This window comes from Coregonus lavaretus (assembly GCF_964263955.1).
Source record: "Coregonus lavaretus genome assembly, contig: HAP1_SCAFFOLD_583, whole genome shotgun sequence".
In the NCBI taxonomy this organism is placed as follows: domain Eukaryota; kingdom Metazoa; phylum Chordata; class Actinopteri; order Salmoniformes; family Salmonidae; genus Coregonus; species Coregonus lavaretus.
Window position 1 is genome coordinate 29,800 of NW_028159341.1, and position 201 is coordinate 30,000.

Below are 201 nucleotides of genomic sequence, written 5' to 3' on the forward strand. Positions count from 1 at the left end.
TCCCCCTTCATCTACCACATACCATTACCACATCTTCCCCTTCATCTACCACATACCATTACCACATCTTCCCCTTCATTTACCACATACCATTACCACATCTTCCCCTTCATCTACCACATACCATTACCGCATCTTCATCTACCACATACCATTACCGCATCTTCACCTATCACATACCATTACCCTTCACCTATCACA